Here is a 22,152-nt window from a genome sequence, read left to right as displayed (position 1 = left end):
GGGAAATTTTTAGAAGGTCAATGAACGGGAGGGGACACGAGTTCTTTTCACTAGCTTCTAACTGAAATTGATAATTTCCTTCCATTTGGAATGTGTCAGATGGCATTCTGAGAAGGGGGTCCCCGGGCTTCACCCCTCCACCACTACCACCACGAAGGGAATTTGTGATCTGAGCATTTGCTGAACTGTGTTCTAGTCTTACTCTGTAACTGTGGAGTCCAAGAAAAGCTGTTTGGGGGCTGTTTTCTCATCTGTTTCCTTTGCCTCTGTTGATACTTATTCTGTGACCCTCAGTTTTTCTGAGCCTTGGTTTCTCCATCTGTAAAAAGAAGGGATCAGACTGGATGGTTCTTAAGGACCCTAAGGCTGCGATCCTCCTTGATTGGGCAGGGTGGACCCTCATTAGGACATTTTCAGCAGAATTCTTCTTGAATCATAAGCACTGTCTCCACTAGACTTCATGGATCTCAGAACAGAGGTGCAAGAAGCTTCTTGTTTCCCTGGAAGCAGCGTTAGAGAGGATGAGGGTGAGTAAGGACCCAGCCCAGAGGGATGTGACTCGTGAACGATGATCCCGGCATGAAAGGCGAGGTACAAGACGGCAGCAATTTCCTCCCTCCTCCTCCATCTCCCTCCCCCTTCCGAAAACCTTGGTACTGAACAAATTCACTCTTTGTTCTCTCCGATGTTTCATTTAAAGAAATTTGATTTGAGATGTCAGAGAGGACCAATTTCCCCAGGGGCCTGAAGGTCTCTCCTTCCCCCACTTCCCAGTCTAAGCTGGCTAGATGGTCCTTGGGGCATCCAGCTGGAAAGTGGCCCATTGGGTCTTCCCAAGAGCCATTTCCTCTTTCTCCCAGTTGGCTTTTTTTGTGGGAGGGGGCTCATCCCAAAGCGTCTGACAAAGTTCTAGCTTCATGTGCGTTGTGTGTGCGCACATTTCTTACGTGCGTCTGTGAGGAGTTTGTGTTATTATGGGTTCAGGCAGCCGTAACCATGGTGAAGGGACCTATCACACAGCATTTTTCTGAGTCAGTTTAAAATGCTGACAATTAAATATACCGTACTCTTTTAAGAGATCCATCAGTCTCTCCCGTTGCCATGGGGACCGGAGTATATTTAGAAATGTGACAAGTACACGGAGTTCAATTGCACTTTTGCCAAAACATAGTTTTGCAGCTAAAATTGAATTTCCTGATTGAAGATCCAAGGGCTGTTAGGGCCAGGCTCATTTCTATATGTTATTTGGGGCACGCAGATGAGATCGGTCTATTCAATTCAGGAGATCAACCATTATGGGGCTCAGAAGGCACTGACACAAAGCAGCGACATGTACGGTTCCATTTGGAGAAGCCAAAGAGATGCACCCCTGCTGCCGTTCCTGGAAAGGCTGCCTGAGTTCTCCAGAGCATAGTTCCGTGGCCTTGCTCCTGCTCACCCCCAGGCCTCAGCTGGGCAGGAAAACTGGAATTCATGGCAGAACACTGACTCGGGACCAGAACTTGGCTTCAAAGTCTCAGTGCCCCAAGAGCTTCCACCAAATGGGGCATTTCCCCAAGGAGCTACTCCTATGTAGAAAAGTGTGGGGCTATGGGAGTGGAACATTGCCTCCCTGGGATGTAGTTGTCCCTTCTGATGCACCACTCCCTTCCTGAAGCCCCACACTCCCAGCTGTTTTTATTAAAAGCGCCATCATCCTGGATTTCTCCCTCTGACTCTCCCTCACCTACAAACAGCTGGGAAGTCATGTTTCTCCCTTACAACACTCCTCACTCACGTCCCTTTCTCTGGATTCATAAGGACCACCATCATGCTAGCTTGTCATCAGAGCTATTGCTCTAGCCTCCCAAGCAGCCTCCGGGCCCTACCTCTCTGGACCATTCTCCACACAGCTGCTGATCCTATTGCTTTTCTCTTCATAAAACCCCAATTTTCTCTCTTGCTCCTAAAAGTCTTTTTGTTATCCATTTAAAGCTCTTTAGAAGAAGCTAAATGGCTGAATTTTAAATCAAGAAGACCAGTATAAATATGGCCTCAGACACCATGCTAACTCCTGAAGGGGCAGGGACTAATTCTTTATGGCTTAGAACCCTCAGAACTTAGTAAAAAGGAGGTGCTGGATAAATGTTTGTTGATTGATTGACTTAAATCACAGTGATGTAAATCCCTTCTCTCTCCTACCCCCTGCCCAAAGGGAAAACCATATTCTTATCTGAGTGGGACTCTTGATTCTCCTCTCTGACTGCCTTCTGGGTTTGGACGGAGGTGACTGGAGATGGAATGGACAATCCTGCTTTTTCCCATCCTCTCCTCTTGGGCTTGACTTGGATTGTCCTCCCTTCTGGCCTTTAATAGACTCCTTTTGGAGTTTGCTGAGTGCTCAAGGGTTATTAAACCAGCATTTATTATGAACCTAAGGTGGGCTAGACACAGAGCTACAAATGGATTTGTTTTTCAGTGACGAGATCCGGGACGGGCCTTTTTCACTATGGAAGCCAGATGCCCCAACTGAAGACTATTTGAGGGCTGTTTGAAGGAGCTTTTGTGCAAAGCTGATCTCTCTCTCCTGGTGTCTTTTCTGCAGGGAAAAAAGCAAAGGGAGGAAGAGTTTCTTTACGAAAGCCTTTTAGAATCGGGAATAAAGAGGATTGTTGCTGACTGATTCAGGTGTCCAAAGTCAGGAGGGAGAAGGCTTCATTGCTGTTGCAGGCTCCAGTGATGCTTTTTCAGGGGTTTCTGTTATTTTAGAACATTTCTTTAGAACAATCACAACAAGCTCTTAGAAAACCTGAGGAAGGACTGTTTGTTCTCAAGAGGACTGATTCCAAGGTCTGGCTCCTGTGGGAGACGGAAGGGAGTTTCTGGGCCATCTGACCCGAACTCACCAATTTTATAGATGAGGAAACAAATAATTTGCCCAAGATCATAGGATCAATCATGGGATCATTGCATTGATCTTGACCTGGAAGGGAACTCCATTTAGTGTTCATTTTTTCTCCCTCATTGAAAAAAAAAAATAATGCTCTCGGAACAAGTATGAATAATCAAGCAATAGACATTCCCACATTGTTCGTGTCCAAAAATATCTACCAGTGCAAGCCGAGTCAGAAGCATTTATTATCACCTACTGTGTGCCAAGGATACCAAAAAGGTGGGGGAGTCCCTCTTTTCAAGGAGCTCACAGTCTGAAGGGAGAGACAATGTGTAAAGAACTAAATGCAAATAAAATACACGCAGGACACACTGGAGATCATCTCCAAGGGACTGACTGGGAAAGGCTTTTTGTAGGTGGGATGGGAGCTGAGCCTTGAAGGACATCCAAGAAAACAGGAGAAGCTGAGGAATAGGGCAGGCATCCCACGTAGCGAAGACAGTGAAGATCCCCAGAGTGTGAGTAAAAGTGTGTTTATTCAAGGAGGTCAGTGTGGAAAGATGGGAAGGGGCTCAGGTTATGAAACACTTTAAAAACTGGTGGAGGCGTGGCTCAGTCTACACCGGAGTCCCTTGCCTTCTGTCAAGATGGCGCCATCAAAATTGTCCTTGGTATCCATTGCTATTTTAATTCTCCTTGTACACAGAGGGAAACTGAGGTCCAGAAGGGTTGTTGAATAATGTGGTTAGGAACTGGAAAAGACCCAAGAGTGGAATCCCTTTTACTCAGGGGGAAACAGGCCGACAATTGTCCCTAAGTGGTATTGGTCAGAGGTGACATTTGAACTTGTCTTCCAAGACCAAAGTCTCTCTTTCCTGTGCTCTCCTGGTGGTTAGGCCCCTAGTGATTTTCTTTCTGATACTTAAAAGTTGTTTCTGGTTTTAAAATTGGATAATTGGTAATGCTTATTTATTATTTTTCAAAAGTTAGATAATAATAAAAACTAGGTAATTATCTGCTTTTGTGATTGTAATTAGGTGGGAGGGAACATGATTGCTTCTGAGCTTCTCTGGAATCCTCACTCATCTCCTTTACTCCTTTTGGTTCTTAAAAAAACAAAAACTAAAACCCATTTCTCTCCAGCCCTTCCCTTCCCAGGGGGCATGATCTCCCTCTGCTAGGACTCCCAGTCTTGCACATTGATTTAAAATACTTTTCTGAGAGCTCACCCCTGCTGTCCTTGGGGCTTCTCTGATCAGAACACGCAGGGTCCTCTTTAGGGGGACAGAATGAAGTTGAAGGAATATCTGACTGCTGCTCATTGACCAGACTATTGCTCCTCCTGCCGGGGGCTGTCCAGGACCTAGAAATCCTTTTCTAGCAGGTCCTGTGCTCTATCCTTAAATAGGAAGGCCTAGGGTAATCCTTTCCATACTTGCCTTTGGGATTCTAGAAGCTATCACCTCTTATGTAAATTTGTTTAAATATCCTTTCTGTTTGCTCTCAGATCTTCACTCTTGGGATATAAATATTTGGCTTTTCCTTTCTCTGGGAAAGCTGATTAAATCAATCAACCAGCCTTTATAAAGCACCTACTAAATGCTGGGCTTTGTGCTAAATCCTAGGATTACCTGGAATAAAGTAGGACAGCTGCAGGCTTTCTGTAGCTTCTTGTGTTTCCCAGAATCCTCCATCACTTTCCCTGTCTTTGCTTAAAGGAAAGGTAGCAGTGGGGTAGCCGATCTAGGTCTATCTAGGGCTGCTGAAAATGAGGAAATCATTGGCTCACAGCTGTGGAGCATCTTTACTTGGCACCCTGATCATGCACAATAAAGGCTTTTGATGGTTCCATTTCAGGTTTTGGTCTTGTTGCTTTTCTGTGTTCACCCAGAGTTTAAACCATAGAATAAGCTCCTTATTAGTTCTCAGCTCCTCATTTCTAGCAGAGTAAGCCCAAGATGGGAGGGGCATGTCCAGAGTCTCACAGGTAGCCATGATTTGGCTGCCTCTGTCGCCCCAGAAGCCTTCCTGATGGGTGATACTGGGGGCCCCTTACTCAGATAGGACTGGGGGATGAAAGGCTGAATGTCACCTCCTCCTTTCACCCCAATTGCAAACCTTGCTCCCTCTCCAGGCTACCTTAAAATCCAGAAAGAGCCAGAGAAAGCTTTGGTCCCCCCAGTGCTGAACAAATAAATGCTCTGTGAGTCACTGTGCTGTGACAGCTGCTGGTGAGAATGGCAAAGGCTAATGAAGGTGTTGGGGGAGGACTGGCTGACTAGCAGAAGTCCACAAGATCTTGATAATCAAAAAGATTCATTAACCGCCTACTATGTGCTAAGTCCTAGGAGAACAAAGGAGGAAAAAAAAACCACAGAACCTTCCCTCCTGGAGTTTATAATCTAATGAATTTGTATCCTGAAGGGGGCTTTTGCCACTTTCACTCTCCTACTTTGGGGCCAAAAGAAGGAAAATCCCTTTTAGCTTTGATAGCTCTTCCCCCTGAGACTTCTCTTCTCCAGACTAAACGTCCCCAGTTCCTTCGGCAGCTCTTGTTCACATAGATTTCCTGTCACTCCCCTCTTTGCTGCCTCAGACACTCCAGCATCTCAGGGAAGAAAAGGGAGAGAATTATGCAAGTCTAACCAATGGCTACTGAAGCTGATGACACAGGCTAAAAAAGGGGGAAAAACCCTTTGGATTCAGAATACAAAAGCCCAAGGTCTCCCCTGGAAGAACTCTGACTCTAGACAATAGGTATCTGCCCAGTTATGTAATAAAATAGACAGAAAACATGAAAATCACAATAGCTGGCATTATATAAATGCCACTTTTTTCCCCCCTGAGGCTGGGGTTAAGTGACTTGCCCAGGGTCCCACAGCCAGAAAGTGTGAAGTGTCTGAGACCAGATTTGAACTCCTGAATTCAGGGTTGGTGCTCTAACCATTGCACCACCTAGCTGCCCCATTTATATAACACTTTAATAAAGTTTGAAGAGGCTTTTACTGTAGTTTTTGGTGCCTCACAACCTTGCAAGATATATGCTTTATTGTCCCCATTTTATAGATGAGAAAACTGAGGTTAGTAACTCTGAAAGTACTTAACAAAGTAGTTACAGGGCAGTGAGTTGTCCAAATATATAGAAACTACTGAGCTTTTCTGTGCCTCAATTTTTGTTGTTGCTTGTTTTTTCTTTTGTTTTGTTTTTTTTTTTTTTTTCATTTCAAAAAGAGGATTATACTCAATTTCTTAAATCACTTTTTATTTTAAAAGTGTATGATTTTAGAACCTAGAACCTATGATAAGGAAAACCAATGGGACACCGAATATTTGGCTCTGGTCTGATTTCTTCTGACCTTAGGGAAATCCCTTCATTTTTTCATCTATAAAATTAAGGGGTGGAACTGGATTGTTTCCCCAGTTAATTCATCAATAGGATGATTTTGGGGGGCTTATGATAACTTATATAGGAAAATTGTTCAGCAGGATAAAGACTATCTCAGAAATGAAATGGGGAAAGGGCTTGAAATTTGGGGGGAAAATCATGCTTCTTTTCAGAAGACATTGTTGCTTTTAATGAGAGTTTTTGCTATGTACATAATTTAACAATAATTTAACTGTGTACTTCCCTAAGGAAACTTACCAATGTAAACTGGGTAAATCAGCTGCCATGTAGAGAAGACCAAAAGAGCTGAGCAATTATCTCAGCCATCAAACGCTTGATGGTTTTGCTTCCTGAAGAGATATGGTGGCCACAGGCAACATTTGCTTAGAACAGCAGCTTATTTGTAAAATCTGAGAGTGGAGCATGGTGGGATCTTGTGAGTGACCAAGTGCTGGGCACAGAGTGAGGGCTTAATAAATGCTTGATCTATCTATTTATAAAGCAATAAAGAGCAGTGGAAGGAATAAAAAAAAAAAAAATAAGGATATTTGAAGGTCCCAGTGAGCAAAATCATCCTGAGGGCTTTAAGAATAAAACTGGAAAGAAGACAATTTATAGATGAAAAATGGAAAAGATCTGTAATCATTTTTATAAGAAACTCCTCTCCATCAAGGAGGGGGAAGCTGCTAAATTTGGATTCTTACATTTAGTCTTCAGATATGCTACATGAGGAATCCTAAATGACTCTGGAGAAAAAGTTTTTGGAAGAAAAGATTTCTAACCCTGCCTTTCCTCTCATTGCATCCTTCACGTGTGTAGAATACTGGGTTTTGTGGAACAAACAGCATCTGGGAAATGGGCCTGCTTGCCTGGGGCCTATTTCCTTCTTCCCACTGATGGCTCCAGACTGTGGCTCTCATTTTCTTAACAACCTTCCTTCCCCTCCTCTTTGGCCATCCTGCCTTTCTCCAGGGAAGCTGGGTAGTACGACACAAGTATTGTTATAGTTCCAGAGCTTTGGCCCTGGAGACAGGAGGCTCTGAGTTCCAATGTGTGCTCAGACACTTACTAGCTGTGTGACCCTGGATAAGAAGTCATTTAACTCTTTGCTTTAGTTTTCTTATCTGTAAAATGAATAGAAGAAAAAAAATGGTGAACTACCCCAGTATTTTTACCAAGAAAACCCCAAGAGAGTTGGATAAAAGTATAACAACTCAACAACAACAAAACAACAATTTTTCTTGAAATACTGATCATGGACTTTGAGAAAAAGTCATTTATGAATTATTTCTCCTTCCCTTCCCCCCTCCCTTCCTCCTTTCCCTCTGTCCCTCTTTCTCCCCTCCCTCTCCCTCTTGATCCCTCCCCCCTCTTTTTTTCTGTCTTTCTTCCCTCCCTCCCTCCTTCCCTCTTTCCATTCTTCCTCCCTTTCTTCCCCTCCCTTCCTTCCTTGCCCCCCCCTCTTCTGGTGCTCCATCTTCTCTTTTTCTCCTTCTCCTTTTGAACACTTATTTCCTCTCTTCCTTCCATGATGGATTCCTTTTGAATATACCTTTCTTGGTTCTTTTCCATTTTTCTGTCTTTTATTTCTGGGGACCGTTATGTGGTGTCCTGCCAGGCTCCTCTAGCTTGCACCCTCCTCATCTTCTCCTCACCTAACTATCTCCCAGCTCCATCTCCATAGCTCTTTTTGGTGCCTTCATCATCTTCCCCCTATCAGTCCCAGCTCCAAGGCTCTGCTTATCTCTTTGTTCCTCTTAAGCTGAACCTTTCATTTCTCCTTCTCAGTTACTGCTGCCACTGATTTTCTTTCTGACAATAACCGTCCTTGGATGAGCTGCCACTTAGTTTTCTTGCATGCTATTTCTACACTTCTTATCTGCCTCTCCAGTACATAATCTGGAATCACTTAAAAAACAAAACACTGATAGCACAGCCTTCTCTTCTGATTTCATCTTCTGTTGCCCTTTAAGGAGTCAGCCATGATGTTCTCCCTCAGCACCCCTTCCTTTCCCTTTGCTCGGGTCTGACAAGACTTGGATTTATTTCTGGGCTACCTGCTGCCTTACATCTTTGACCTTGCCTCCATCCTTGATGGTCGGGGGCCTCCTGGAGGCCACTTGCAAATTTAAGCCTATTCCAGTGATCTTTGGAGTACTAGAATTTATTTCACTATTTCTTGAACTACTGGCATGGGCTGAGGTTGTTTTTGGTCATTTCAACATTTTGGTTAGAATTGGATTACTGGTGTCATCTCCATGGCTTTGGTATAAACAGAATTTAGACCCGTCCCTTTCTCCCACCCCTGGACTCTTGCTATTTTTTCCCTTTCTAGTATAATGGACTAGACTTTGTTCATTTCTGGACTCTCGTTTCCCATAATCACTCAGTTTGCCTCTAAATGAGAAGCGTTCTCTGCGGTATACAGCGGGGCCTGGGAAAACTAGGGTGGAAATCCTGCCTTGGTTGACAACTCAACAACATTGCGGGTTTATATTTATAGAATGCCTTACATATAGGATCTCGTTTTATCCTATAAAGCATGTGCTATTTTTATCCCATCTTGGGAACTTGATTAGAAGTTCAGATATTCTAGATCTTCCAGACTCCGAGCCCAGAACATTCTCTGGGAAACCATAGGCCAGACTCCCATCAAGCCATGGTTTCACCATCCAGAAAATGGGGATCATAATAACTATATTAAGGACTCTTTCCATACCAGGGTTTCTCTGAAGCCAAATGAGAAAATGTAGGCCTTGGAGCACTCTCTGGGTCTCAGCCATTAGTAAGCCCCTTTCACAGAACTTTATAAATAAATATCCTCATAAGAAATTGCCATTTCTACCTTAGGGCCAAAGCAATTTACAGTTAAAAAAAAATCTGATTAATTTCAGCACAATCAACCAGGATGTCAAAAAGATCTCAGTGTGGCTGATGGATGCTGACAGGTAAGGAAATTAAAATCAGAAGGGAAGCAATTAAACACTGGCAAACATTCTTTAATGAGACAACCAAATCATTCATAGGTGATGGAATTTGTTGTATTACAGGCCGGCATCTTGGGTGGGCTTAGGAGGGAAAGTGTTTGGTGGCCTCTTGAGCAGAAGACAGGGAACCTTTGTCTCCAGCCTCTCCGTACCAGGCCGACGGTATTATAAGTACATTTGTGGGTTAAATTTTGAATACTCACATATTTTAATTGATTCTTAAAAAAAAATTACTCTGGGCTCTTTTTACTTTGGCCTGAGGATATATACACAGGCTTTATGTGCATCCATAGATTGATTTTACTTTGATGGCTACCTTGAAGACAAAGACAATCAACTTTCCATTTGGTCTTGATGGGCTAGAGCATAGGGCCCATTTAAATTTAAGAAGAATAAATAAAAAGTCTTATGTGAGTTCAGAAATTCTTTTTTTTTTTTTTTTTTTTCCCCTGACGCTGGGGTTAAGTGACTTGCCCAGGGTCACACAGCCAGGAAGTGTTCAGTGTCTGAGACCACATTTGAACTCGGGTCCTTCTGAATTCAGGGCTGGGGCTCTATCCACTGCGCCACCTGCTGCCCCAGAGTTCAGAAATTCTGGACTAGAAAATGATGCATCTTAAAAACCAAACAAAACAACGTTAGGTGTTTTAAGGGACTGCATGAGTCCATAGATTGAGCTGGTCAGAGACTACCCAAATGTAGAATTTGATGATGGCGAGAAAATAGAGTTTAATGGGTAGCTTTCTCACAATGCTTTTAAGAATGGACTTCCATACGGTTTCAAACCTGGGAAATTTTACAGTTGATTTTGAATCCCGCTTGTAGTTGAGGTTTGACGTTTAACACCCACACACAAGCTCCTGTAGACAGCTGCAGGCAGCTCTTCGAGGGGCCTTGGGCTTAGGACAAGATGAGAGATTTGAGAGTAGAATAGCAGCCAATGTAGTAATTACACCATGTGGGGAATCAGGAAAGGCTTCCTGTAAGAGGTGGCACTTAGTAAGCCTTAGAGGAAAGCAGGAATTCTAAGAGAGGGACATCCATGTCAGGCTTTCCTCCTCCTTTTTCCCAGCTGACCTTGTGGTACAAATACCAGTGACTTACATATGTAAACCCTCGGATCTTGGTAGAAGGCAGGAGAACACTTTTCTGAAAAAATGACCACAAAAAATAGTCCCAAGAGCAAGTAGCTGGTCTTCCCGGGAACCAAGCCTTCCTTAACCCGGCCCAGCTCCTTCTTCCTGGGGAGGTTCTTCAGCCAGAGCTTCCTGCTCTGTAAGTGCAGATAAAAAGAAAATGGCGGACCAGGTGGGTGGGTGGCCAAGGACCTGGCAATGCAGGCTCTGGGTTGGGAGGCGTTCCCCTCCTCTGTAGCTGGGTCTTCAGGGCTGAGCATCAGTTAGTCCATCGGAGGTTAAGAGTTGTGCTTGTTGGGACCCCCTTGTCTGAGAAGATGCATCGGAGGCCAATGTTGCTTTGGCCAGTTATTCATCTTCAGCTGAGACGTGAGCTTCTTCTTGCTTTCTCTTCCTTCTCCTGCAGCGAGCTTGGGAAGGGCAGGAGAACTCCCATGAGAATATTTGCACCCCACTTTCAGCGCAAGATCTGTGACAGATATGGCTAATAAGAAAGAGTGATGGAAACCTCAGACCTCAGAAGCAGAATGAGAAAGTCTCATCTGTACGCCTGCGAAGGCATCTGTGGTGTCGGGAGGTGGCCCCAGCCCTGAAGCCTCTCCACCTTCGCTGAGAAATGTTGCCCAATGCTCCCTTTCTGGGTCAGGAGACTTGGGGCTTGGGCCCTTCTCTCATACGGCCGCGTGGCCTTTTGGTTAGACCACAGATGAAAAATCCGCTCTCCCCTTTCACTTGTTCAGGCTGCGCCCCAAGAGTGCTTGTGCACCCTGGAGGCAGACGCGCCATCACCATGACTTCCAGCCATCACAGGCTGCCTCCCCACAATGAAGGCTTGGGTTTGGGGGGAGGGAAAGTTTCTGCTGTCTGAGCACAGCTCAGTGACATTTTTGTTTTTGCATCACCTTTATTTCTAGCTCTGTGCGTACTTCTCTCCCCCGGCCACCATCCCCTGTAAAACTCAGAAGCAAAAAAGGGAATTTCCATACAATGAATTAACAATATTTGTAATGTGATGTTAGATGTAAATGTAAATAATAATGTCATATATTGTACATGAATGTTCTACTCCCATAGTCCTCTTCTGCAAAGAAAGAACTGAGGTACACTTTTTCCTCATTCCTTCAGGCCCAAACTTGGTCGCTTATATTGGATATAACTGCACAATGTTCACTTCATTTTTGTGGTTATTGTCCTTTGCTCTCTCTCTCTTTTTATCATCATATGAATTCCTTTCTTGCTTCTGCTGATTCCCCTCTTTATCAGTTCATATTACTCTTTCGTAAAACATAAAAATGACGTAGGAAAGTATCTTTACCATCAACTCATCACCATCAGGGATCCCATCCGGAAATGATGAGCTCACCAACAACAAAGGAATCAGCCTCATCTTTTCAGCTGGCTGTGATGGAGTAGTCCATCACTAGGTGTTTGTTAAGCACTTGCATTGTGGTGGGTACTGTGCCAGATTTGAACTCGGGAACTAGGGAAGTCTTCTTGACTCTTCCTGGCCTGGTGCTCTCTGCACTACGGCGTCCCTAGTGCCTATTGTAGGTAGCTCACCATTGGGTGTTCAAAGATAAAAATGAATCAGTCCCTGGACTCCACAAGCTTTCATTTAATTGTGGGATTATAACAACATTTATCATGGAGTAAGTAACCTCCAACTTTCAGAACTCCTGGTTTCCTTTAAGCCTTAGTTCAAAAGCTGCTTTTCCACATTCGTCTTTTCCTCAGCCCCAATGATTTTTTCCTCCTGTGTCCTACGGATCCTGTACGAAGCTAAGGAAGGGCTTGTTGTCTTCCTCATTAGATTGTAAGTTCCTTGGAGGCAGGAGGCATTGCTCCTTTTTCTATGTAATCTCAGCCTATTTGTGCTTGATAAATCAATGGGGGTTGGTTGATTGATCTGGAGTCTCAAGTTCAAGTACACTTTTTGTCATTGACTACTTGCATGCTTTTGAGTGTCCTAGCTCCCCCGTGATCCTGGGTTTCCCCATTTTTATAATTTAGCAGTTGGACTAGATTATCTCCTCCAGCTTTCAAACTATGATGCAGTGATCTTCTTCAACTGGAATTGGGTCAGTGTAGCTCCTCTCCCCGCCCCCTTTTCAGGTTGAGGTAATCTTGTTACTAGTTAATCTGGTTGCTTTCTTGCATTCACTCTATTAACCATTTGTTGATGGTCAGCTTCTCTGTACTTGTAGTTAATAAGGGACCTTTGTCTCAATGACTTCATGCTGACCTCCTGCTCTTTCATCCACAGCTGCCCATTCTGGTGTCCCTGGACCTTTGCTGTCACTGCCGCTGCTGACCCTCTGAGGTAAGGGCTCCCGTGCACAGACAGAACTGTTGCTAAGGTTTCCGGGGAGGTGGCCATCCATCCACAGTCATGACTCGATTATTGGGAGCTCCGGCTTGCAATAGATTGACTGCACAGTTGAAGATGACATGGGGGTGGGGTACAGTAGAAATCATAGACCCGACTCTTGCATTTACTTCCCCACTGGACCTCATTTCCCTTTCCTGTAGAAGGAAGGGGTGGATGAGATGGTCTCTTTCTTCCTTTCCAGTGCTTGACATGATCTCATGACTGTGAGCTATGGAACATTATATGGGCACTAAGAGAGACTTTAGCTTCTTTTTATATTTACAGAAATAAATTTTTAAAAGGATCTGAATGAGCTATTCCTAAAATAGCTAGGGTCCAAAAAGACCTTTTTTTTTTTTTTTTTTGAGGCTGGGGTTAAGTGACTTGCCCAGGGTCACACAGCTAGGAAGTGTTAAGTGTCTGAGACTAGATTTGAACTCGGGTCTTCCTGAATTCAGGGCTGGTGCTCTATCCATTGTGCCACCTACTTGCCCCCCCAAAAAAGATCTTTAACAGTAACTAGAGTCCACATTTCTATGGCATTTTAAGGCTCACAAAGCACTTGATTTATGTTATCTCATTTGATCCCCAAAAGAATCCTCTGAGGCAAGTTCTAATCCCATCTTCCTGATGAGAAATTAAGGAAGAAAAGTTGGGACTTGTCTAGAGTGACTTAGCTGATCATTGCCTAAGGCAGGATTGGAATTGGGATCTAGAACTAATCCCAATACCAGAGCTGCCTAGTCAACTTAAAATCAGAGCATTAGAGCTGTAGAGGACCTCGTTGGGCATCTGGTCTTATTTTAGAAGGGAAAAATATATATCTTAACATATTGATATCTATATATATGATCAAGAAATCTAAATATATGTATAATAAAAACATAAATATATATTTATATTTTTGATCATAAATACATATATATATATATATATATATATTTATATATCTTGCAACTAGTAAATACATCTGTGTGCTTTAGTCACTGTCCAACAAATGATCTTGGAAATGTAACCACATGACAGAGATTTTCACTTAAATTCCCTTAGTGCACACTCACAGACCACTGCCCCAGGCATGGCTCTCTATGATGATATTCCTACTTTGACTGGCCAAAGAGCCTCTGGGACAGGACTTTACCCAGTGAAAAAAGCCAACTGGAGTTCTGTTTTGAAAGGAACACATTCATCATTAAAATTTTGAAAATTGCAAGCCACAGAACCATCGGAAAGGCCAAGGGAATTGTTCAGTGTCTGATAACAGTGACTCCCTGGAGGCAAGCATCTCTGAGATGTTGAGAAGAGCAATACGAGAGATGGGAATAAAGCCTTGTGCATCATCATCCTAGATGATGTTTATGAAGCACTTTAGAATTGCATATGTCATCTCTGTTGTTTGCAGAAACAAACCCCCCAAATCTGAAATAGTTTTAGAAAGAAATGCATTTGGTCATTTGGCAAAGGAGACCAAATTGGAAATGGGTCCCATCCAGGCCCAGGAAGATTTAAATAATACAGGATTTAGCTAAGGGTGTGAAAAAATGAAAAAAAGAAAAAAAAAAAAAACGATGGGGAGGAAAAAAAAAACAGAAAAAAGAAGTGAATATAGCATATGTTGATTTACATTCAGTCTTCATAGTTCTTTTTCTGGATGTAGATGCCATTTTCTGCCCAAAGGCTATTGATATTGTCTTGAATCACTGAACCACTGAGAACCACGTTTTTCATAGTTGACCACGTTCTTGTTGTTATTATATTACTGATTCTGTATGTTTCACTTAGCATCAGTTCATGTAAATCTTTCCAGGCCTTTCTAAAACTAGTTTGTTCATCATTTTTTATAGAACAATAATATTCCTTCCAGCTTGTTCAGCCATCCCCCAGTTGATGGGCATCCACTCCTTTTCCAATTCTTTGCCACCACAAAAAGAGCTCTCCCTCTTTTTTTTTTTTTTTTTTGCAAATGTGGGTCCTTTCCCTCCTTTATGATTTCTTTCCAATACAGACCCAGTAATGGCACTGATAGGTCCAAGGACATGCAGAGTTTTATAGCCTTTGGGCAAAGGAATTGTAAACATTTAATTAAATTTGAGTAAAGTCAAAATACAAGCCAACCCAAAACACAAACTTGGTGAACCTCGCCCAGTTCCAAAGGATGGTAACCCAAGACAAGGTAGATCCAGGATCTGGGGGAACCCTGATATCTTGTAGCCATCTCCAGCATTCCTGGAGAGTTACTGGGGACAGGCACCTTCTGGATGTAGACAACCTTTAATTACATAATAGTGGATTTTAACATTCTAATAATTTTCCCGGACAATAGAATGAATCATTCCCCTCACATCGCTTTATCCTTATTTAGCAACTGATTATTAACTAAAAGCAAGGTACTATTTTAACAAACATTTTGAATGGAACTGATAACGTATGAAAGTGATAGAATTTTGTCACCTGAAAGCATTCAGGGTGTGATGTCTCACCTGTTTAATGACCTTATAAATAGCCTGGACTTATGACAGAGACAAGAGATATTTTTAATTTAAATGTCTTCCTATAACCTGTTGCTGATAGCCAGAGCCCTGTTCCAATAAGGACAAATTTAGTCTCGGAAGTTTTTTAGTAATTAGGAATATTCTCTATGATATCTTGGTGCCTTGTTACTCTATTTTTGTTCTCTATAGCCGGCTCAGTGGTTCCATGAGTTTAGGATTTAGAAAACCTGAGTGCTGTTTCAGTTTTAGACACTTACCAGCTATGAGATCCTTTACCCTTTACCTTAGTTTCCTTATCTATAAAATGGGAATAAAAATAGCATCTACAACACAGGGCTGTTGTGAATTTAAAATGAGATGTTTGCAAAGTGCTTTGTACCATATACATTCTAATTAATAATTCTATCATTATTAGGAAGATTATATTGACAATATTATCAAGAAATAGTAGAAATATTAGTTATGTAAGTAATATTACTGCTATTCATAATAATTATATTGGGCAAAAATTATTTGTTTCACTTTAAATCTCTGTTATGGTTTTAAATGCTGCTTTTTCTAATCTCCATTTAAATGTTCCTTTGTATCCCTAAATCCTGATCCAGTTCCTGGCACATACTTGTTGGTAATTGAATGGTAGAGGGCAGCTTGGGGAGAGGGGGACAGGAACAAATCCAGCAAAGTGTAGAGTTCCAACCCCTTTAGCAAGAGTCAGAAATATAACGCCCTTCTGGGGAAGGGCCGCTTCTTACCCCCGAGCCTCAAGAAGGCTCATTCTTCATCCTTCAAAACTCTTGCCACCAGTTGGCAAAATCTCAGTGGCTTGAGACTCATTGGATGTGTTCTGGCCAGTTTTTGTCTTTTAATTGTGATTGCCCCGATCATTTTTAGGCTGTGAGGTCTGCCGGGATGACCAGGCCCATTTGTGTAGCTCTTGGATCATTGTAGCATTGAGTTCTGGATCAAACACTGCTGATCACTCATCTTGGGTTGTGACCTTCATCTGTAGTACTTCCCTCATCGTTAGCATCTTCTTTCTCCCAGTGGCCCTTATTTTTTGTTCCTCTGTGTGCTATTTTAATCATTAATTAACATTTACAAAGTACCTATTATGTGCCAGACACTGTACGGATCCAAGATGAAACATTGCCTTATTATTGGGACATCTCAGCATGTTTACAAAAATACTTTGAGTGGGGAGGAGGAAGGTGGATGTGGATGTGCTTCTTACAAGGACTAACAAACACTGAATGGGGCCCATCAAAGGAAATTTAAGGATTCTCAAAAGAGGAAGTCAAGAGGGAGAAGCGTGGAGATGGGAGATGAAATATGAAGAGGGTATTCTCCCCAGATCTTGCAAAGAAAGTAGAAGAGGTCCTATGACTCACTGGACATCAGAAAGCAGCTCATTATGCCACATCATAGTCCCTGCAGAAGAGGAAAAATACATTTCTTTGGAGTAGTAGGAAAAGCAAAGGAAATAAAAATGAATCATTTCCTGTGCATCTCTCCCCATGAGCCTCTTCCAAAAATATCCATTGTTTTCTTGTTTGTAAACCACAGGGGAGAGTAAATAGGCATCCTCCAGTTAATTAAGACCAATGGAGTCATTGAATAAATGGATTGATTCTGTTGTCTTCCCTTACGTTGACTCCCCTTCTAGAATATAAGCCCCTAGAAGTAAGTTTTGTTTTCCCACCCACAGTGCTTAGTACAGAGTAGATCAATTCATGTTTATTAGCTGATAATCTCTCAATCAATAAAATGCCCCCCAAGCTTACCCTGATTGGATCTAAGTAGTTTAATGAAGCCTGGAGGTGTGTCTGGAGGGCTGTTAAATTTCTCCCATGATGGCTCCTCCAGGGGAATATGTGTTTATTATGCTACTTGGAGAATTTCACCTGAATAATTGTCTACCAGGAAGACAGGAGCAGAGTAGTAGATCATCTGGCCCCTGGAGGTATAGTCAGGAACCACATTTGCTAGCCCCATGTGTTGGCTATTTTCCCTGGCTTGGGACATCAGCCCCTGATTTGGGCTCGGCCTCGGTCCTCCACATTATGTTCTCTTTAGACAGAGTCTATTTAAAGCTGCCTTTTCATGCAGTTTGAAATGGTACACCCTGTTTACAGTTTCGGACTGAATATCTAATGGCCTCTGTTAATCTCCATCCCTGCTGGGAGGAGGACAGATTTGGGGGAAAAGCTCAAGCCTCTTCCGGCTCTCTGTATTCTGGAGAAGGAGTGATTCATGAGCTCTCTCAGGTGAAAGTGAGGTGTTTGTGGGTAACAGCACCCCCAAAGGGTTCCATCGGATCCCCTTCCATCATGGGCAGAAGATTGGGGAATGAGATCCGGACAAGCCCTGGTGCTTATTTCTGAGAGAAGCTTTGTGGGAGATTGGAAAGATTGGGATGGGATTCAGGAATTTCAGTATTTAGCGCCAGCTGAGCTACTAATAGCCAGACTTTGGGAAAGTGATGTCACTTGGCCTCCATTTTCCCATCTATAAAATAGTCCAGTGGAATGGGAATGCTGTCTAGTGAAAAGGGCCTTGGTGTTGGAATCACAAAGTGGGGATGAGAAAATGATATTGCCTCGCTTCTCGGCCTGTTGTGAAGAAGAAGCGAGGGAGGATGTGGAAAGACCTAGTGGAAAAAGTCCTGGAACTTTGTAGCTGGGTGAACTTGGGCATGCTGGTTAACTTCTTCATTTGGACCTCAGTTTCCTCGTTTATTAAATTAGGGGGTCAGCCCACTAATCTCTGAGTTCTCGGTCAGATATAGATGCAGGAGACTGAATATTATTAAAGAAAAACCTTGGCTTCCTCTTTGTTTCTTTGTTCTCTTTTTCTGGAGTCTTTTTCTTTTTTTCTTTAAAAAAAAAAATCTCATTTGTTTTGAAATCACCCAGATATATCTTTTTTCCTTTCTCTACCCAGAGAGCCACCCCTTGTAGCAAAGAATAAAAAAGAAACATGGAGGGGGGGAAGGCAGCCCAAATTAGCACATCAAGCGAGTGTGACAGTAACACACATATGCAACATTGTACTCCTGGAGTCCTGCAGACTGCCAAGAAGGGAGGCGGTGCCTTCTCTGAGCTCTTTTTCTAGAGGAGCTGGGGCCCCCACGGGCTCTCAGCATCCTTCATTTTCCCAGAGTGCTTTGTGGGGAGAAGGTAAGGCAGGGAAGGAGACTCCCGGCTTGCCCCTGCGGGATGGCACCATCTGGCCCAGGTTCTCCTTTTCCAGATGAGGAAGTGAAGGGAGTGCAGACCTAGGAGGACCAGGCTAAGGTCACATGCAGGGGAGTTGGCCCCGCTCCTCTGATAATCAAGAAAGGTCTTGATGGCTCTGATAATACCGCAGGAGAATTGTCTGCTGAAGACAGTTGCTTCTCAGATCTTTGGGTGAATCTGCACATGTGGGACTGGTTTTAAAACAAATTGAGTTGAGCAGAAATTGACTTGGGGGTCTGTTCTTTAAGCAAATGGGGCAGTCCCAGCTCCGTCCCCTCTCGGGGACTCATTTAAACTCAGACAGTGTGCTGGTAGCCCTTTCCCTCCCTCCTCTCCTATAAACCCTTTCCCTCATAAGGTTTCTCCCTGAATTATGGCAAGCCAGGATGAGTGCCCGGCGGTGCCGACTGCAGCTAGCTGGGCGCATTAATAAATAGTGAGACGGAAAGACAGAGGATGGATTAATCAACAAGAGAGCCAGGGGTTCATCACGCCATGGCGAGATGTTGTTCAAGGCTTGCAATTCCCAGATGCCAGCGGGGGGAGATGGATGGTGTATCTCTATCCCTCTCTCACTCGCTCTGGCTTTGTGGGGCTATAACTGAGAAGCACTGAAAGGAACATTTGTCACAGATAAGCTCCCATTTTCATAGATGCCAGCTTTTAAATGCAGGGAAATCGAGGTGGGGAACAGTTCCCCTTCTCTTACCCTTGCTGCAGGAGAAACTTGGGCCTTTGTTTCATTGCTTTGGTCGTAAGGATGTATAGGAGTCAGTTATGGGGAGTCGGGGCCTAGTGCTTGGCAGCAATCAGATATCGGGCCTTAGGCACTGGCCTAGGTTCTGGGGTTCCAAACACCAACATGTGATTCCTGCTCTCGTGAGCTTATGTTCTATAAGAAGAGACGGGTACTTAAATCTCTAGCAAATAAATTCATATATTCCTGGTGCTGCTTTTTAGGGAATGGGACAAGGTGAACACATTAACAGCAGTGGGGAGGAGAGGCAGGAAAGGGTTCTCTGTGGCTGGGTGAGAAGCCTTTCCCGGGACCAAGCTTTGAACACTCAGGTCCTGACCACCCTTTGTTATAATTGGACTTGAGTGGTGTTTGAGGCCCTCTCAAGATTTGGTGTTATAATAGGGACCATTATATAATATAATATTTTATATATATATACATATGTTTAGGGTTTGGGGTTAGGATTAGGGTTAGGATGCCATTGGAAGAATTATATAATATTATATAATATAATATTAATATATTATACAATTTTAAATATATTATATAATAGTCCCTATTATAACACCCAAATCTTGAGAGGGCCTCAAGTACTATCAAGTATGTGTGTGTGTGTGTGTACACACACACACACACACACACACACACACACACACACACACACTATAATATATATTTTTTAATTTTATAATTGTAACTTTTTTTGACAGTACATATGCCTGGGTGATTTTGTTACAACATTGTCCCTTGCACTCACTTCTATTCTGAATTTTCCCCTCCTTCCGTCCACCCCCTCCCCTAGATGGCAGGCAGTCCCATACATGTTAAATATGTTATAGTACACACGCTATAATACAATAAGGACTATTTACCCTGGGGATGGAAAGATGGGCACACATTAGTCTCCGTCCCCAATTCTACTTGTTGGCCAGGAAGTGAGGGGAAGTGATGTATAGGCAGGTAAGGAAATCCACAGTAGGTACAGAATTGCGCAGTGTGACTTCAAGAAGGAAAAGTACCAACTGCTGGGAGTGGGGGCCAAGAATTTTGCATTTCACCCTAGGAGCACTAGGGAGCTCCCTAAGGTTTAGGGGTGTTGAGATCTGTATCGTCTACGGATTGGAGTGGGAAGGCACCGGATGCCATAAAACCAATTAGGTGATTTCATTAATGAAGGTTTGAACTAGGGTACCGGCTCTGCAAGAGAAGAAGATTAATAATAACAGCAGTGGAATTTATATCCTACTTTTGAAGGTTTATATAGCAATTTGTCACATTTAAACCTGTCACAACAGCCCTGAGATGTAGGTGGTCCGGTTATTATTTTTTTCCTCATTTAACAAATGAAGAAGGTCACCATTCCTATGGTCATCCAGCTTGGATTCTCATGGCACAATTGAAAGGGCACAATCTGGAGTCTGAAACCTGAGTTCAAGTCTCCCATCACTTCCCTTTTTGGTGCTGGGCAAGTCACCTGGATTTTCCAGACCTCTGTTTCCCCATCTGTAAAATGATAGGGTTTGACTAGATGACATGTGAAACTTCTGGCTCTAAGTCTGTGATCCTAGAAGCTGTGACCACTGTCCTGCCTGACCTCTCCTTTTAAATGATGGTTTCATTTGTCGCCACTTTAGTATCACTGTGCTCCATGGTCTAATTCTTCCTGTGCCAGTTGAGGGAGCCTTGTTATTTATAATCCCAGACCTGGGGGGATCCTGACCTGGTGTGTCCAGCTTGGAATGAGGCTGGATGGCAGATCTTATGTCTACTGAAAGAGAACCTAGCCTTGGTGGAAGTTTAAAGCTTTGATGAGTTATAAACAGAGGCACCGGACCAAGCATGGGACTGGTCCCTTTGCCTTCCACATTTCTATTTCTCGCTTCCTTTCTACTCCCTTGCAACAAATAGCCATAGAGTGGGGCCATGTACCGGGAAGGAATCCTCGGGCTTGATAGTGCTGACATATTAGGTTTTGATGGCAGCCATCCCTTAAGACATGTGAACTCAGTAGTTCGTGTGTAGCCAAAGCCATTCTCTGTGTGAACCTATTCAGGAAGTAGTTCCTTGTAGAGGGGATGACAAACACATACATACACACACACACACACACACACACACACACACACACACACACACACACACACCTTCAAGAAAGAGAAGATCTTTTTGAGGTTCTCATAGGGAAGAGGTTCATCCTAGCACATGGCCCATCCAGGGGAACAGAGAAGGCCATTTTCTGTCTTCTCTCTCTCCTGTTTGGTCATGAAATCTTTATTCTGGCATCTGAAAAGAAATGAACTTCTTATTTCTCTAATTTGTTCATGATGTGACACTTTATCTCTTGTCATGTATATATTCAGGATCCGTCTTCCTATATGTGGTGTGAACTGTTGGTCTAAACCCATTTTCTGCCAGCTTTATTTATTTATTTTCTATTTTCTCATTTTCTTTCTGAAAGATTTTGAGCCCTTATTCCCTAGTTTAGTTCTTTGTGATTATTGTGCGCTTGACTAATAGTTTTATTTCTTTCTGTATACTTCATATTTAATCTGTTTCAATGATCAACCTGTTTTTTTAACCTGTACCAAATTGTTTTGATGATTATTGTCAAGAAACAAATAGAAGGAGAAGGGAACTGGCTTTCTTTGTCTCCTTCCTACATTAGAGATTAATAGAGCTATCTGTGTTTAGAGAAAAGTGGCTGAGATTGGGATAATTGAAGCAACTAAGTCAAAACCAGAGAGCCCGGGTTGGGTATCAGAAACCCATTTGCCAATCTGGGATTCTGGGGGGCTCTGGGAAGGAAAGAGTCTTTATTTTTTTTTTCCTCTGCCTGGTGTATGGGTAGGATGAGAGGTCAAGATGAAGGAGGAGTTAGCACAGTAACTGAGCCCAAAGGGCATGGATTTGGGGAATTTTAACCTTTCTTGACTGCTC

At 43.0% G+C, this 22,152-nt stretch overlaps 1 protein-coding gene across 7 annotated transcripts in view; it reads left to right on the top strand.

Moving 5' to 3' along the window:
* The window catches only part of LPP (LIM domain containing preferred translocation partner in lipoma), a 576,448-nt gene that overhangs the window by 145,008 nt on the left and 409,288 nt on the right, over nucleotides 1-22,152 (top strand). For all 7 annotated transcript variants that reach the window (XM_074297900.1, XM_074297898.1, XM_074297901.1 and 4 more), the window contains one exon: nucleotides 12,644-12,700. The gene's annotated coding sequence lies outside the window, so the exon portion shown is untranslated. The remainder of the gene's footprint in view (nucleotides 1-12,643; nucleotides 12,701-22,152) is intronic.

This window comes from Sminthopsis crassicaudata, chromosome 3, assembly GCF_048593235.1.
Source record: "Sminthopsis crassicaudata isolate SCR6 chromosome 3, ASM4859323v1, whole genome shotgun sequence".
In the NCBI taxonomy this organism is placed as follows: domain Eukaryota; kingdom Metazoa; phylum Chordata; class Mammalia; order Dasyuromorphia; family Dasyuridae; genus Sminthopsis; species Sminthopsis crassicaudata.
The sequence above is the reverse complement of the archived record's forward strand: the minus strand, read 5'-3'. Positions and strand labels throughout refer to the sequence as shown.